This window comes from Hemibagrus wyckioides, linkage group LG11, assembly GCF_019097595.1.
Source record: "Hemibagrus wyckioides isolate EC202008001 linkage group LG11, SWU_Hwy_1.0, whole genome shotgun sequence".
Classification (NCBI taxonomy): Eukaryota; Metazoa; Chordata; class Actinopteri; order Siluriformes; family Bagridae; genus Hemibagrus; species Hemibagrus wyckioides.
Genome location: NC_080720.1, coordinates 14143113 through 14160970, shown reverse-complemented (window position 1 = coordinate 14160970; position 17858 = coordinate 14143113). Strand labels below are relative to the sequence as shown.

At 37.6% G+C, this 17858-nt stretch overlaps 1 protein-coding gene across 3 annotated transcripts in view; it reads left to right on the top strand.

The window, feature by feature from the left end:
* Positions 1-3472: 3472 nt before the first annotated feature.
* The window catches only part of lrrc7 (leucine rich repeat containing 7), a 127024-nt gene continuing 112638 nt past the window's right edge, over positions 3473-17858 (top strand). The window contains exons 1-2 of one of the 3 annotated variants that reach the window (XM_058401936.1): positions 3473-3687; positions 3787-3877. The gene's annotated coding sequence lies outside the window, so the exon portion shown is untranslated. Of the gene's footprint in view, positions 3688-3786; positions 3878-11314; positions 11456-17858 lie in introns of those variants that run through there. The other 2 variants (XM_058401935.1, XM_058401937.1) reach the window with 2 other exon arrangements.

Below are 17858 nucleotides of genomic sequence, written 5' to 3'. Positions count from 1 at the left end.
CTGTTGCTAAGCAACTGTAAAAATAAAGCAGCAACCTCGTAAGTCTGATAACCTCTGAACAGTTATGCGCTGGTACTGAGACTACACATGGTATAAACACGGCCTTCCAGTAAATAAATAAAATACTCACACAAGGAGATGGATGAGATAATATGGGACAGACAAGCATTTGTGCTTTCAATAATGATGCAGAATATTTAATTTCAAGGACAGTGTTTGTGTATTACATTCACCTAATATATCGTAATGAACTTTATCACTCTAATGTGCTGTGAATGAAATGTTCTCTCCTACACTATATAAGTTCATTGCCTTATTTTTTAGACCTACTCATTATTTAATCCTATTTTCAGTTATTTTCACAAAATGTAGTAGCATTTTTCGCAGTATCAAGTGTACCAATAGTTTTTTCCATTCAATTCAGTTTTATTTGTATAGCGCTTTTAACAATGGACGTGTTCTCAAAGCAGCAATACACGCATAGATAGATAGATAGATAGATAGATAGATAGATAGATAGATAGATAGATAGATAGATAGATAGATAGATAGATAGATAGATAGATAGATAGATAGATAGATAGATAGATAGATAGATAGATAAGCTTTAATGTACTCAAGTATTTATTTGCCAGATGCTTTGCTATAAAGCAACAAGTAAGACAGAAACATACTGGATATAGGTGAGCAGACTTGCAGATTCTTGTACGGTGTCTAAAATTTGTTAGGGCTAATGTATGGAGCTATCAAATAAGGTAAGCCAAGCATTTAGATCATTGAAAGAGCATGGCGTTCACACTCTTAAATAAAAATACATCATCTGGTTAAATAGCACTATTTCTTTAGAAACAGTCTGCTTCATGAAATAGCAGATTCACAATCAAATTACAGAAGTTTACTATACTAATTACACTAAATGAATGGGAAAATCAGTCGCCTTGGCATGTGTGATGAGCAGATTAGTTTTTCATTTGGACCTGCTCTTGGACCAACTAGAAAAGGAGAAAAAACATACTAATTTTTGTAACAAAAGGTTCATTAGGTAAGATTAGTCTTTTTTCTTCTTCACAGTAAGGCAGGCTTTGACATTTGAATGATTCCTGCCCATGTTCATGAAGCGCCACCCACAGTATCTTAAATTGCCTAATCAGTGTCAATAGAATGAGTGACATTCAAAAACAAATAAGCATCATGGACCGTTTTGCATATCTTCAAGGATATTTGTACGAGTAAGGAAAAAAAACAAAAAACTATTGAACCTTTTCATGCTTTTCTGAATCCCATCACCTGCTGCACTACACTCATGAGCCACTCATCTGACTTTCGGTAGAACCATTTTCACTAGTGTGGATTAATTAGCTTGCATGCAAGACAGCAATCTTTTCGTAATCACAATCACTGAACCAAGCTGTATGAAAAGTCCAACACAAAGCCATTATTAACTTTTCTACTTACTAAATGCATTCACCTCTCAGTTAAAATTGTTGTGAGAAAATAAAAATGGTCTTTTATGTCTTTTATGTGAGGACAGAGTCAGGACAAAACTCCACAGCATACAGTACTGCAGTATGAAATGCTGGCCAATGACAACACAATGGGGTATGTGATCATATACTGATTATGTTCCTTGTCCTTAGACTTTATTAATGCACTTTACAAATGAACCAGCTCAATATGACCATTTCAGCCTAGTTCGTTTTCCAGACTGGGCAGCTCATGGGAGCGTTTACTTTTACACATTGGTGGGTGAGGTAATGAGCTTATCAAGTGTCCACCTCTGTACTGAAACTATATAATCATCTGAATCACTCCTAAATGACACGCCTCCTGCCGGATTCTAATGTTTGTGCAGAGTGATACCCAATAATGTGCCGAGGAAGAAGGTAAGTCTAGCCACTATTTTTAGTTTTATAATGTCCTTTTTAAAGACAACAGAATGTCAAGCAGTGACGGATACCCCCTAAACACATCTATTTTTAGAATACTGCTCAATTTAGTTTGAGACAAGAGGTCAATGACTTGCATAAGTAGTTTTCTCCATGCTAAAGACTGGGCTGATTAAGTGTATGCGTGGTAAAGATTTTTCTTTGGTGTATTTCATTTTGACTGAACTGACTGAACATGCTATGGAAACTGTGAGAGGAGTCAAGACTTAAAGAGGAAGCCAGACTCCTGTGGGATACACCAGATATAGTCAGAGATGATTATATTATTCAGTTTGATGTGGCTTCTTAGCAAACCTATACCCAAGGATAAATCCTATGTAGAAACCTAAAGTAAAGGCATTCTGATGAATGATAAATGGATTTGTCATAATGGAACGATAACTGAAACTCATGCTTTTGCATAAATTAATTCAAAAAAGAGCAGTAACAAAAATTTTAACCAACACACTCTACACAAAAGCCTCAATTTAAATACTAATGTTCAGCGGATGTTTTGTTTCTATAAGAGCAATGCTGGAAATCTTTTATTTCTCCACTATTCTGCCATAGTGATTTGCTATTTTTAATGTGTTAATGAATGCCATTTTGTGTGTGTGTGTTATCACTTACTTTATAGCATCTATATAGCTGATTATAGCACTTTATAGCTGACACTGGAGACTCCTTCCATAAGGAACTGAAGACATAAAGCCTTTATTATCACCACACATACATTACAGCACATTGGAATACTTTTCTTCGCAGCAGCAGCAGCTACAGCGCCCCTGGAGCAGGTAGGGTTAAGGACCTTGCTCATGGGCCCAACAGTGGAGCTTGGTGGTGCTGGGGCTTGAACCCTGATCCTCCGATCAACAACCCAGAGCCACTACCCCCCAATAAATATGAAATAAACTTACATACACACACTGATCAGCCATAACATTAAAACCACCGAAGGATGTGAATGTGTTTGTGGTTAGATAATTGATAATCACCTTCTTATCAAGTTTCATTAATCAGTGCCACTGTACTATAAACAATATTATACATTTGTTGTCTCTTCTTTCTGCAAAGATGGGATGGGATTGAAAGGCAACGCAAACCCCAGAGCGAATTAAATCATTTCACTGGTCTGTTTTAGATAAAATGGACAGCTCAGTTGCCATGGTAGTGCCAGGCTGCGTGGACATGTTGCACACACAATGTACATTTTCTGATGGTTGTGTGCAACATGCACATGATGATGCTTTCATACTGCATTTCTTGCCATGCATAAGGCACACTGCTGATTTTACTGGACGTAATTGCACATGTTAAACGTTTGCATCATGCAGATTTTTCATCTCCTTGTTCCAGATATGTTATAGATGATGAAGAAATGATATGCAGTTTGGTAAACGACACAAAACTCACAAAAGGTCACCTCCAACTTGTATGATTGCCGGTGTGGGAGTGTGAGGAGGAGCGGCGTATCGTGTCGCGTCGCGCGCCAGTGCAGCCATTAAAGCCTACTGCTACAACACACGCGCGCGCACGCACACACACACACACACACACACACACACACACCATGGAGATAGAGCACTGAACGCACTGTGCATTACCGCGGAGAGCCAGGACACATAAAAGACAGAATTTTGTCCACAGAAAACGCTATTTTTTGCCGGATTTTCAACGAGGTGCCGCCAGTTCCACCTTCGAAATCTCTGCCTTAGAGACCTTGTTGTTTTTGGCTTGCAAAATGAGCACAAAGCTCCATGCGGTATGTAGATCTTTGTTTTTTACGATTTAGTTCAATACGTCATGTTTTAATGTTGTCCACGCTTTTTTCCCCCTTCCCAAACATTTGCCATCATCTCAGCATCTCCGTGTCCGTGCATCTGCATCGTGTTGGTTATGGAGAAACTGCCTGCTCTGGTTCAGTATCCTGGATAGCACTGTGCATGCTGCAGGTGAAAAGCCTTGTCCACTTTTTTGTGTGAGTGTGTGTCCACCTGTGCTTTAAATCACTGGTTTCCACATGCACCATCACATTAGGATTTCACAAAAGGGGTTTTGAAACTCTTGCAGCCCTTTCACTGTTAAAAAAATCTCAACACAGCACTCAACACATTTATTTTATTGAATATTCTTATATTAGGCTCACAGTAAGGGTCACAGTAGATCCCGAGAACACTGGGTGCGAGGCAAGAATACACTCTGAATGGGACGGCGGTCCATCACACTCATTCGCACCTACGGGAAATTTAAAATAGCCAGTCCACCTACATGCATGGTTTTGGGATGTGGGAGGAAACCAGAGAAGCTGGTAGAAACCCACATAGACACAGGTAGAACATGTATAACATGGCGTCCTATCCAGGGTGATGTTCTTGCCTGCTCCCATAGTGGTCACCAAGCTTTGGATCGAACTGAGGTCCTCTGAAATATGAGGCTGTGTCAACCTGAAATTTGACTTATGGTCCTGAAAAACTTAAGTGATGGATTGACTGAGTGCAACACACATTTACCTTTAAGCCAAACATTTTTGGAGGATAGGTAGTATAAACTGATAAAGTTTGCCTTCTTTGTGGGCACAGACTGTCCCCCACACTTGGGATCAAACAGGGATCCGGACCCTGTGATGCTCACTGTATCATCTTGCCACACTGTGTTTTAAAAAGCTATTTATTAGAGCCATAGAGCTTTCTATTGCTGAATATTCCAATGACAGAACACATTTGGTTCACATAACATTTTTTTTATTATTAAACCCATTTTGTTCAAACAGGCAAATAACTGTAAGAAGTTTATGATGTGTTTTAACCTCTCTTTGAGAAGCATTAGGACATTATAACATGAGCATTTCATTGAGTTCTCCACAGCACATGTTCAAAGTCCTGATGATTCATAGAAATCCCAAAAAAGCTATCTTTTTATTCAAAGACATGAACAAGCACACCTAAACTCCAAGGTATAAAAGAGACTATTAGGAATCAGTGTTCCAAATACTTAAAAATATAAAAGAGCTTAAAATGGAATTCTGTTTCTTTGGGAATGGTGAAAGTAGCTAATTGTATTCATCCATCCTTGAGAAACAGCTGGGACTCTGCTTAACAACATTAGAGAAAAAAGGCAGCAAATGATTGAATAAGTAGTTAAATTTAGATAAATTGGATTGCTCTAGCATGCTCATTAGGAATCCCAATCTAAATCCAGAATTTATGTAAAGCCACTTTCTGACAATTATGCTGGATATATGTATACATATATATATATATATATATATTTTTTTAGGCATTCACTCTCTATTTGCCAAAAATAATCTAAGCGGACTCCCGTAAATTCATGGTCACAGATTTTTACGATTGAAATAAAGGTTTTACGGTTGAAACTAAGATCAGGAGCTTTTCAGTCTACACTGATATAATAATAAACTTTAAGTAGGAGGATTATGTGTGCTCTTGGGTCCTCGTTTTTGCAGCATAAAGGGTTCAGAATTGAACAATATTAAGATTTCCCTAAGAATTCTGAGCCAAACTGGAAGACGTTTCATTCAGATTGGAAAATGAATACTTAAAAAAAAAAGCATGACATAAGATCAAATTGATTTCTAGAGGAATGATGTAACTGAATAGGAATCGATTATTCAGAATGAACAGATAATGCATTCAAATAGGAGGTGCATCAGGGCTGGGAAAAGAAGCAAAAATGATTTCTGTATGCATGTGAAAAAGGAAGACTGTATTCGTTAACATGATGATGCAGCACAGCTTCGTTTATCCTTAGTAACTGCCTGGTCAGGGTTGAGGTCTTTTAAATAAAGCTATCACACTTGCTAGAAATTGCTAGCAAATTTCACAGTTAGACATAAACAAAAACAAATAAATGTATCTTAAGTAATGCTTATCTAGTACAGCTCATTCCCACACTGTAGAAACAAACCTATAGAATCTACTCAATAAAAGTGAGTTATTTCTATTAACAATTAGATAGGGTGGAAAGAATTTACCAATTATTATATATTTCACTTGCTGACTAATAGAACTATGTAAAATGTAAATGATTTGCATGAGTAGTATGTACCATCCACTAAAATCCTTTTTTTTACCATGTGCTTTAGGTTTAAATCCAAATAGTGGCACTGCATAACAGCCCTATAGTAAAGATATACATATTTGTAGATATTTGTGAATTTATATATTATTTTTAGTAATTCTGTCCTTACAGTTGCTCAAAAAATAATATGATTTTACTATTGTTATGAGCGGCATGTGTTTCAGGTTCTACTGAATTATTCTCTATTATATTTCAGTGCAGTCAGTACCATGTCTTGGAGCGGCTGCTGAAATATCTTGGCTTGTTTAAGTCTCAGTTTGCTGCATTCAGTAGATCCACTGCCAGTAAGTTAATTAAAGAGAACTGGTGTATACAATTTACTGTAGCATGGGGTAACTGTAGTTTAGTGGAGAAATATTATAAAGCTTATTTGTTAGTCACGCTACTGCACGCTGTTAGGAGTGTGTGCGCTTGTTATAAAGTCCACTGTTAAGGCTTAAAGCTTGTTAAGGTCCCAGAATACAACAGAGAATGATGTATCCTGTATGAATAGAATATTGATTTTACTTTTCATTATTTTTTAATTTTGTGCACAGTCCAATCTATAATCTGCATGAACGAAAGGAAATGTATTTTGAACAGCTGTTCTAGCTCATGAAATAAAATTAAAATCTTTAAGTAATGTATAACCTACACAGAACCTAAATACTAAAGCAACATCCAAGCCAGTGAGTTGCCACAGAGACTCAAAGTTTCCTCTTCCTTTCTAACTGACGCTGCCAGGTCAGAGCACTCATGCCAAGAAAGGTTTGATAAGAAATACTGCTGCTACAGAGAACTTTTCTCCTTGTGGATATTGATTTTTAAGAAGCCTAATACAAAGCAGAGAGTAAAGTGACTTTGCTGATCGTTTTCAGTCTGTGAAAAACAGAAATCTGAAATAGAAATTCTACAGCAGATAAAACTTTTTATTATTTTTTTTAATAGTTACTGCCTTTTATAGCTTTTAGGTATATAAATAACATCTCTGAGGGACTTGTTCCCTATAATTTTTAGCCCCAGATTTACAGCAATAAGACCAGGAGGAAATGGAGATGTAACTTTACACGTTTATATTTTGAGAACAGCAAACACCGCCATTTCGTATATTTGCATGTTGCCATTTTTCAAGTATCATTCAAAAATGGGTGATTTGTGCATCACTAGATCAACATAAGATCATCAACTTTATTTTTTTCTTAGTGATTTAGCAAAAATAGTACAGTGGAAGGATAGAAATAAGGCCTCAGTAGATCTGGAAGTATAGAATTTTTGAGTCGCTGTAGATATGGAGCCTATCCCAAGAGCTCTATGGTATGAGATGGGATTAGTCCTTGAATGGGATGCTGTTGCATTGCAGGGCATCATGTAGACACATTCACATCTAAAGTCAATTCAGAATAGTGAATCCACCTACAGGCATCTTTTGGGATTTTGGGATGTGGAAGGAACCCGGAGAACCCTGAGCTAACTCATGTGGCCACATTTAGAACATGCAAAACACGGCATCCCGTATGGGGTGTATTTCTGTCTGCTCCTGTTCCCCAAGCTAATCCGCTGCTGCCCTGAAATTAAGCTGATGGTCCTGAAAAAAATGTAAGTCATGTACTGTGAATCAGAAAAGTCTTGAAAAGAATTTAAATGAAAAACCAATGTACCTAAACATATAAATAGGAAAGAGTCTCTTTTTTGGAGAATATTAAGGCTTGTCAGACACTGTGGGAACATTAATATGTTTAGGATTTCTGTAAAGTTCATTTAAATCTCTGGATATTTTGGCTAAAACACATTTTGTGCTCTATGACACATCGAGCTGTCTATGAATCAATGCTTTAATGTCATGCTTGTCAAGTTTGTCATTGAATGCGAGGTTTTGGTGACTGGAAGTTACTCATGACATAGTCACAAGGTCATAAAATCCATTCATTTTTCTTTTGAAGTTAATACGTTCCTTTCCGGTCAAGATGAAATGTTCCTGTAAGTGGAGGGAAAAAAACATGATGGACATTTCATAGATTATAGACTTATTTATAGATTATTTATTTATTATAGTTTCTAGATTTGGTATCAGCTGTTGTCTGGCACTCGCACTGACAGATCTGATATTATATACATGGTTTATCTGAAAGCCCCGACATGTACGATGATATGAGTACAGGGTTAATGAAACCCAAACAGACCTGGTTTGAATTGAGCTACTGAGCAGGGGAGTGGATTGCCTTAACAAAGCCAATCAGATTAAAGTAGGTCTTCTGTCAACTAGGTCACCCTGTCCTATATACACTCATCCCATGGAAAATCCTCAGCAGGAAAGATCAGGAAGAGCTGTTTACTGATTTCATAATTATCCAGAAGAAGTGTGAAAAGCTAGAATAAGTATGATGCAGTCATCATATGTATGTCTACACTGTGTATGGCAGAGTGATGTCAGATTTTTAAGTTGGCCTACTGTTCAGTCACTGTTTATACTCAGTTCATTGACTTTTTTTTGGTGGGGAGGGGTGCAGGGGTATGTTTACATCATTTTTGAAAGACCTCACAACATTCATATAGTGGCAAATGTGATATACAGATTTGTACTAAAAATAATTTTTTCTCATCTAGATATTTTTTGAAAAATGAGCCTTTTGTCTGGTTTTATTCCACAACATGACTTCCAGCTTCTAGTAACCAGCAATTCAAAATCATTATGACAGACAGCATTTGGCAGACACCCTTATCTCATTTTTATACAACTGAGCAATTGCAGGATGAGGGCCTTGCTCAGAAGCAGCTTAAATTCAAACTAACAACTTTCTGATCAGTAGACCAACACCTTAGCCACTAAACTGCCATATCCTTTATGGTATTTACACAACGTGTTTGGTTAGATGCTTTTAGGTCCTACCTAATTTCCAAACATGTATGTGTTTAACATTGCAAGTCACAAAATGACAAGTTTAAAGCCTCCATACAGAAAAATTCCAACCCAAACTGCTTGATAGTTCCATGCTGATGTGTTCTTTGCATAAGCAGGCTTTCTGAATTCTGATTGGTCAGAAGATGTCGATTTGTTTTCTGTCATTCTGGCTACAAGGCAGGTCACAGGTTTATATTAATGTGCTTGTTTGAATACGTTATCATCTCTGTAATAACAGCTAATTCACAGGGACTTGGATGTAGTACAATTCAACAGATTTTGAAAAATGTTGATCTACTGAAGTCTGCTGAAAAGTTAAAAGTTAACATTTATGTGAAAGTGTTTCCAGTGTCAGCATTTTGTAATCATCAGAGGTAAAGCTGTAACTATAGGTTTCCCCCGCTGTAGAGTCTTCAGGAGGGAGAACATTGTGTGCCTTTGAAACATGACACACTGAGTGTTTTTGTCTTTTGTGGATGATCTGCAACATTAAATGTAACTGTAAATGAATAAAAATATATGATTTGTTCTCTAATAAATAAAACAGTTCCTAGTGTTGAACAACATTATTTACTGTCACCTAAATGAGGATGGTTTCCCTTCTGAGCCTGGTTCCTTTCAATGTTTCTGCCTCATATAGTCTCAGGGAGTTTTTTAATGCCGCTTTCACCTCAGACTTGCTCATTAGGGATAACTGTTAGGGATAAATAGTAACTTAACTTTTAGCTCAAAGCTGCTTTGAGACAATGTGCATTGTTAAAAGTGCTATACAAATAAACAATAAACTGAAAATTAAACATGCTACTGTAGGACAGGAGAGCATTGGTGGCTCAGTGGTAGGTTTCTTGCCTGCCATGTGGAAGGCCTGGGTTTGATTGCCAGCCACTGGATGCAGTTCCCAAGCCTGGGTAAAGTGTCAGGAAGGGCATCCGGCATAAAACCTGTGCCAAGATGTTGTGTGGACTAGTTGGTCCACTGTGGTGACTCCCTCACACACGTAGGGAGCAGCAACATGCTATTATAAGACAATAATCAACTTAATGATTACATAATATTAAAGTAGCCCTTACAAGTAATTTTAGAAAATAAGCCTCAGAGTAACACAGGTAGTTTAGGCGAAACTACTTAAACTGTAATGTTACATTGGCCTTTCAATTTATAGATATATTTTCCGCACAAATACCTTATAGTTATGATCACATATGTGACTGCTTCCTTAGAAAACCAATTTTATCCCAGGTTACACTTCCAAGTCATGAAAGCAAACCCACTTTCACAGAAGATTTGGCTGAGAACTAGCCATGGCTCATTAGTACAGGTACTGCAGTGTTTTGTCAGTGAAGCAAATTGCTGCTGTTCAAAAGAAGAAGAAAAAAATCTATGGATGCTTTCATTTCCTTTTAGCACAGCACTAATGCTCAGCTGCATGTTGACTTAAGACATCTTCCTCACAGAAATAATTTAATGCCTACAAAGTAAGGCCATGGATGTAAACTATTACTGCTGTTTTGGTAATGTTTAAGTTTAAGTGATTTAGAGAATGAACAAATTTGTAAAAATGAATAAAACTGTAGTTTCTCATGGAATTTTAAAGTAGACTTTTTTAAGGCAGCCATCTTAGAGTTGAAATGTGTATACTATATTTAATTTATCTGACTGTTTTATGTCACTATGTGGCTTTAAGAAGGCTTGAAATCTGACGTTTGTCAAGTCACATATGTGTGAATGTATTATAATGATTTAGTATATTTCAAGCAAATGATTAACATTTTAACATGAACTCATTTTCACATATTACAATTTTAAAGGCAGCAAAGCCGTCACTACGTTGGACCTTTTTTAAGACAGAATTTTTGAAGCTCACACACAAAAAAAAATAAAGACTGACCTTGCAACTTTTATTGCAACATACTCATAATTAGATATAATTTTAGATTTTTTTATTTTTTTTTTTACAATCTGTGAAATGTAGTAAAATGTGAAACTTTTCACTACAAGTCGCTGTGTCTAAATGTTTAACTGGTTCTGTTCATCATCACCTCATTTGTAAAATGGCGAGAATTCAATCCTTATTGATTTGTTTCTGTTCTCTTCAAGTTTTAGACACTAAAATTGAGGCTTTGTTAATTTGAGGTATTAACTTTCTCTGTGTAAATCTCAGATCTCTTTCTCTCACCCTCTTTTCGTTGCAGCTGAACATGGCAACTGGAGCTGGCAGTTTAATTCCATGGTGCATCTTCGCACTCATATCTGTCAGCGGGTCGCTGCATAATTAGCTGTGAATATCTGCACAGGTTTCCATGGTGCAGCATCCTCTCTTTGCAAAGAGGCCAGCCCACACACACACACACACATACAAACACACACACACATACAAACACACACACACTCACACACAGTGCAGAGCTGAAGCTTTAGCACGTTATTATGATTATCACCTACTACTGCGGGTTTGGCGTGTCCTAACACACTGTGTGGCTGCCAAAGAGACTGAAAAATTTGGCCCTGAGACTCAGCGGTAAGGAAAACTGCTGCATGGCGCTCTTTCTAACAGGTGAGCTGTGCAGAGCCGAATTTGGGTTCTTCAAACAATTTCTGCTCCTTATGTAGGACAGTCTATTTCCCATCAGCTGTGCAGAAACGAGGCCTTTAAGCATACCGCAGTGTTGAAAGGCACACCAGTCACACATTTCACCTTGTGATATGTCAGATTTGAGATGATGTGCATGAGATACTGCAATTTTTTTCCCCCTGTCATTCTCTTTGATAATTTTTACCCCTGTCTGATCGTTTACTTTGTTGGATTGGGTCAGGAAGGAGACTCTGAGATTGTACCCTCTGTTTCTATCAGCAGTGCTGTTTTTGGTTATGAATATGCAACATAACCTTCTTTTGCATTCCCTCTCTCTCTCTCTCTCTCTCTTGTGCTGTTGCACTCTTTCTCTCTTTGCAACATTTTGGCTTTTCAGCCTACAGATGAGCTTTCATTGAAGCAGTGAGTGGGCGTCTGAAGCGGGAGTGCGTTCTCTGCGGAGGGAGAGTAAGGGCTTACGGTTATGCTCTGCTGCAGGGATGCAGTATACCGAGAGTTTTTAGTGGTAGACCTGAGCTGCAGTGTTCAAGTTCTTTAGCATGCTTATGTCCTTGTTCATTCGCTCACACACTCATGTGTTCAAAGTAATAATAAGTTATAATCTTAAACAGTTTCAGTTGATGCCATTAGATATAGTTGGCTAAATAAGGAATAAAAGATTTCGGGAGATGCTAATGTGACCTGACACACGGTCACTGTGTGGTTGCCACACTGAGGTCAATTATTATCCAATAAAGTCACAGCAAAAGTGTTTTGTTTCTCTTATACCATATAAATTTGCTACTAATGAATTTGAAAATGACATCTATAAACCATTGTTCCTTCACTAGCCTCTACCTCTTTTCTCTCTTGAGCTTATTACTTTAGAAAGAAAGCGCAAAGCCCTCCATCATCTGTGCTGAAGACAGTAGGTCTGCATCAGACTTAAAACTCAAAACTTCATAAAGTTTTATCTCTAGCTGTTACAGAGCACTGACACTAGAGATTTCTTCCAAAAATGGTAAATAAAATCCACACAGAAGATTTCATCACATAACTAGAATTAATACTTTTAATTAATATAGCCATAATTAATGTGCAAATCATATTGAACAATAGTCAATACCGCAGTACCTTCCACATATATATATATATATATGTGTGTGTGTGTATCATTGTTAACTGGTTTTCCATTTTGGTTGGAGACTAAGACTAAATGCTTGTGATGTTCCAACTTTCCCCTACTGCTACTTTTACATCAAACTTGAGCGGACCACAGTGGGAAAGCAACCCACCAGCTTTCAATTCATGGCTCCTTATTAAAACACTCTGGAGCCAGCCTGGTCGTGGGAGGAGAGGCAAGTAAATGAGAGGCGAAAGAGAAGAGTAATGTGACTGGAATGCATAGTGAATCCCCTCACATCTCTCTCCTTCTATTGCCCTTCTCTGTTGTGGCATTTAAATCGAAATTTCTTAACATAGTTTCAGAAGCAACAGGATGTGCAAAACGACTCATGATCACCTAGTCCATATTCACCCAACAATGTGACAGAAAAGGATCTTGCACAATTGACATGGTACTCATCTATTCATAGACGGCATGAATATTCATAGCCGTTTTAAATAATTGAGTCTGTATGGTATGTGGCATGGAAATCTCTCTATATAAGGCTTTTGTGCTTTCTAGCACAGCACAGTTAAATGCTTGATTCTGATTGGTCAGAAGGTATGGATATCTGTAACAGTAGCTGTGACAGGATTTCTGGCTGCGTGGTTTATATAAATGTGCTCTGTAGTATTATAAAGGGACTTCTATGTCAGACAAACACATTTTCAAAACGAGTGCACTTTATACGGTGAAGTTTCTCGAAGTGATTATTTAGTTCATTTAGTGTTTTTTGGGAAGTGTCAGCACTTTCTGACATTCAGAGATAAAGCTGTAATTTTTTGCTTTGTGCAAGTCTTTCTGATTTCCCTGTAATATGACAAGCTGTGGGGTTTTTTTATGTCACCTTATTAAACTTATTCACTTAACAAGAGACACAAAAAAGAAAGACTGGCACGGGAATAGTTTTTAACACAGTGATAACAGAAGTTGTTTCATGGACGTTCCACAACATTAAATGTAACTATAAACAAATAAAATGTACAAAGTCTCATTCTTTTAATTTATACAGAAGTGTAATCATTGGCAGAAATTTTGGCAGGATTATTTTTTGATTAATTTTATTATTGATTAATTTTCTCTAACAGCACATTTATTCCTTTGTTTTTTCACTTGTATGTTTTCATGGGTAAAGCAAATGCAGAAACATTCAATTCTTAAGCCTAGTCTGAGATTTCTTCTCCTCAGAAGATTTAGATTTTGCCAGAAGGTTAATGGAATGTTGACTAAATTTCTTTTTAACTGTGTGCGGCAGCCATCAGACATGGATCACAGTCATTTAGAATAAAAAAAAAAAACCTCAGCTTTATATCTACTTCTACAGTGGTGCATGTAGTAAATCATTTCTCTTCAGTAAGAAAAGTTGTTCAGTATGTCCTGAGTGACTCTCTTGAAAACGATCTTAGACTTGTCAGACAAATCAGACTTGTAATGTTCTAATGAGTGTCTACTGTAGGCTTAGAAAATGGGAAGCACCATTCAGCTCTTTGGACCAGCCTCTGTTACTAATCAAAAGCACTCGAAATATGTATCTAATCAGCTCTCTGATAGCCAGCAGATATGCTGCCATAAGCAGCATGCAGCGGCTCTACTTAACTAGCAGTAACTTCGTCCTCGTCCCTGTGAACGGAGCGGGAGACATTTGATGTTGATTTTTCCACTCATTAAGTCCTTCCCTAACGAGTAATGTTTGACCAGCAAATACCATCTGTTAATGAATTTTGGCGCTGCTTAATGTATGCTGTTTTTTTGATGATAATGAGGCCACTGAAATGATCAAAGCTTGGGATTTGTTTTCATGGGAGTGGAAATTGTGGCCAGGTCAGCTTAATATTGCTGTTTAATCAGGTCTTTGTACAATGACCCAGCTTTCCTCTGTACCCTACCTCTGTTTGGACCCTTTTCTGAAAGGGCAACATTCAGTTTGCACATTCCACCTACAACCTTTAAGGGTTCCACAATGGGACAAAAACCAAAGAACCCATTAGGCTATTAGCTGGAGTCTTATTTCTTACATATTTTTAGAATTCGGCAGAGCCTGGGGCTGTTGTTTAGCTTTATAAAGTGGTTTATGTGGAAATTTTTTAAAAGGGACATTGCTTCATTTAAATGTTATATATTCCCTGATGGAGGAACACTTATTGGTGCTATTTGGAAACTTTTTTTTTCGGAAATGGTACCTGAACTCTACAACCCTGGACTGTTAATAGTTCTAGCTTTCCAGACCTTTTCTGCACCAGCCCTCTGTTGTAGGTTTCCTTTAAGGGTTCCCCAAAGGGACAAACTGAAAAGCCTCTAGAGTGCTGGTAGAATTGTTTGTAACAATTCTAATTATTCTAAATTAGAGTATCAGGGTCTCTTTGGGTGGTTAATTTGGGTGGTTAGCTTTATGAAGACACTTGGCACTTTTTTTTGAATGGGCAACCGCTTGTCACATGGTTATAGATAGAACATTTGAATGTCCCACAGGGAGACAAAAATGGAAGAAACCTCTAGGGTGCTATTGAGGGTGCTTTTTTTATTTCTAGCTGCAATCCTAGATGTTCAGTGTTTCTAAATTTTGAAAGGTATTCTACTTAGAAACCCTGGTCCTAGGGTTCTTCATAAAACCTTTAAGCATTCCCTAGGTTGTCAAGAACCCTTTAGAGTGCTAGTTGTAATTCATTCCTAGGAAGTAGTGTATGCCGGTGGTTCTCGGGGTGTTTAGTGTTTCAGCTTTGTGGATAGAGCTGGACATTTTTTAAAGAAAACCCCAGAGAGACAAACTGAAGAGCCTTTAGGGTGTTATTTAGGACTCTTTTTCTATAACAGTTCCTGTTTCTGAACATGTATTTCTAGAAGGTCTAGAAGATTTTTTTTATCTAGGTTGGACAATTCTAAAGGAGTTCTACGTTGAACTTTTTCTTATAGGGCAATCTTCTGTTGTAGGATTGTTCATACAGCCTTACAATTAAGGATACCTCAGGGGATCTGTGGTGGCTAATGAATACATTCTATACAGAGTATTTTCTTAAAGGAAAACCCTTTGTCCTCGGATTCTACATAGAACCTTTAAGGACACTCCAGAGGGACAAAAGATGCTAAATGTTACCTTTCTCCTAAAAGTATGAAGCTAGGTTTAATTTCACAACGGGAAACCTGAGCTTGGGTATGATAATATGACTTTATGTCATGAAAACTAGATGTTGTCAGTAATTATACTGTCCACATGTAAAGCACATGTGCTCAGTGTGTCATTACAGTGTGAGCCTACACAATTGTTCAAATATTATCTACCTTGCTTTTCTTCTGAATAAACAATTGGTCATTTTTCCCCTTATTCTGTATAAACCATTAAACTCTGACAGTATTTTTTTTAGTTATTTGCCTTAAAGGAAAAATATTCACCCCCTACAGTGAAACTAACAGGAAAGGTATGTAGATACAGACGTGTTTAATATAACCCGAGCCCACTAACATATCTTGGGTGTGTAAAGGGTTAAAAGTATGATTGCGTCAGAGCTCCCACATCAACCATTACGTCTGTTTCAGTGATGAATCTCTGTTCAGGCTGGACTGATCCATTTGTGAGAGGCGATATTACGCCCCCAGATGGCCATCTCTTTTTTTCTTCTTCTTTTTTTTTGTCTCTTAATACTATTTATTTTTTGCCAGTATTAGAACCCTGAAATTAAACAAACCTGAAACTAGTTTTAATAAGAAATATTTGATTATAGAGGCCAACAAATGGGACTGATGATTTTGATGTGATGTATGGATTAGTAAGGATTACTTTTTTTCCCTGCACCTTTAGTCTTAGGTATTAAATAAGAGATTACCAAAAAACTAAGCTATTAGTGAATGAACTAATATTATAATGTTATAATATAACTAATATTCAGTTACTTTTATTTTTTTATGAAGGTTATTTGATGAATTGACCTCTAATCTCTAAGTAGGTCCACCTTTAAACTGAACTATAACTTTAGTCAGTAACCACTGAAACATTCCTGTGACAGTAGCTTAAATGTAAATATTAATACGATGATGAGACGAGCATGAAGGTGATGGAGATCTGCAGTGCTGGAGAATCAGCCGTATATTGTCCATCTCTGTCCACGTCTGCTCAGTAGATGGAGCCATGGCAGCATTTTGAAACCACTGTCAAGTCTGCTTTTGCTATTTTGGCAGACGTTATCTGCATTATGATGTCTGTATAAAAATCTCAGCCATGGTGATGCACTTGCTTATTTGCTGCTTTGGAGATTGTGTGTGACATATCAGCTCCGGTCCCCTTCAGCATCTTATCGCCTCTAAATAGAGCAAATGAAAAGTCAGAGCCCCGGCACTTCAGAGATAAAATTCATTCAGTGCAGTAAAAACGATTCCTCATATTGTAGTACCCTGTAAAGTGGTTCTTTCACATTTAAAAGTGAGTGCTTTTGTGAGCCTCGTCATAATTTGCATGCTCTTGGCGTTCTACAGTAGGTGATAAAATGACAGAACTTAATGCACATCCGCTGTCTTGCACTTTCTCCCCCGTTCCCTGCAGTTTCCATGGCAACTCTGTGCAGCATGGCCGCATTTCGGCCCACTCAGGCAGCGTCGCTCTCTGTGGAAGTCACGAATAAAACGTAGTCTCTGTGCACCTCATCGTGAGCACTGCAGCACACACTCAGGCATTTCCGCCTGACCCCATGCACTTAATCAGCTCTTCCAGACATCTATCTCTCCCCCTCTGTCCTCTCCTTTTTCCTGTCTGGGGAAGTAGTGCAAAAGGAAAAAAGTGTACATGAAGTGATATGTCATCTTTTTTCAGGGTCAGCGCGAAAGGGCGCAGACGACTGTGGTGTCAGATATAGTGCCTGGGGGGCTTGTAATTTTTATCAGGTGACTTCACTTGAAGTCTTGGGGCTGTAATTTGGCTCACTGCTTATAATAACACCAAATTATAATAATGTAGCTTACATTAACACTACCCTGTGGCATATGCTGCCATTAGTTGTCACATCCAGTGATATTACAGGTATGTCGTGATAGCTTTCTTAATATTTCTGGCATGGGAGCTTCTTAGAATAGCCAAATATCGTAATGAATCTAGTTAGCATGTCTTACGACGGCTATTACGCTATGCAGTGACGGCTGGTGGTGATATTAAATGGGAGGGCTAAACTCTATCTATCTGTCAATAGCTTGACAGTGAAACTATTGGAGTTGAGCAATGCAGTATATCACAAGATC